Raw genomic sequence first — 1414 nt, forward strand, 5'->3', positions numbered from 1 at the left:
TATCATTTTAATTTTTTGATATATAATATTGTTTATTTAAGTGATTTAAGTCGATTTTTCGTATTTATAAATAAATATTATTATTTTTTTAAACAGTTCGATGTTTAAGGCCTGATAACTCCGAAATGGTTCTCCGTACGCATATATTCATTTAGACAATTTTTGTAGATCGTTAAATTTCCTACAAGAATATGTATCGATCATAGCTATAAAATGCTTCGTTGTTGACTAGCAAAATTCAAAAGTAAAAAAAAAATTTTTTCTATGTTATTTAAATGGAAATAAAAAATTAATTACAGCTACCTCTATACATTAATATTAAGGGCTGAGATTTTCACAATGTCTTCGATTAGGGATACTCTGAAGAATTTTCAAAGTTCTTCGAAAAAAAAAAAATAGTTTGTTTTTTGAAACACTCTATATATATATATATATATATATATATATATATATATATATATATATATATATATATATATATATATATACTAGCTGACCCGGCAAACGTTGTTTTGCCACGTGGATAATTTCTATAGAATTTCTAGTGTAGAAAAAAAATTGCTAACTCAATGGAAGTGTATAAGGATGTGGAATATGAGTGAAAAAGACCTGGAGCGCTGTGAACGATGAGGGAATGTTGTTTAAAAATAACAAAACACCAAACATTAATTGTTATAATTTATTAAAAGTAATAATTATTTATATAATTAATTAATTACATAATATTAATCTCTTAATGCTGCAGCGTGAACAATATTTTTTGTTAGCCCGTCTTTAGCTAATACAAACAAACTTGATGGTTTACCCACTCGAGAGCATGCAACGTATAATTTTCCGTGTGAAAAACATGGTGTGCTCAAATCTAAGCCACAAACAGACATTGTTTGGCCTTAGGATTTATTAATAGTCATTGCAAATACCAATCTAATCGGAAATTGAATACGTTTAAATTGAATTGGCACATCTGTGGGTATAATAGGTATTCGTGGTATCAATATATTTTTACCTCGAAACTTGCCATTTGAAATGGTGCCTTCGATAACGTTTTTCATTAATTTTTTAATGACTAATCGCGTACCGTTGCATAGCCGTGGCGGGTTCAAATTACGAAGCAAAATAATTGGAGATTCAACCTTCAATTGTAAGTTATGTGGTGGCATGCCTGACAAATCTAGTAAGTTCAAAAACTCTGTTGGAAAATTTACAGCCTCAGTGTCATCACAAACTGTATCAATAGATTTATATGATACCAAGTCCCCTGGCAATAACTGTTGTATCTTCAGATTTAAAATGTCAACGTCCACATTTTTTGCAGCTAACATTGCTCTTTCTGCAAGCCACTCGAGATTTATGTAATTCGTGTGTACATCGGGAAATATTTGTTCAATGAGAGCATCTTGCGAATCAATGATTG

Source organism: Cotesia glomerata, linkage group LG1 (assembly GCF_020080835.1).
Source record: "Cotesia glomerata isolate CgM1 linkage group LG1, MPM_Cglom_v2.3, whole genome shotgun sequence".
In the NCBI taxonomy this organism is placed as follows: Eukaryota; Metazoa; Arthropoda; class Insecta; order Hymenoptera; family Braconidae; genus Cotesia; species Cotesia glomerata.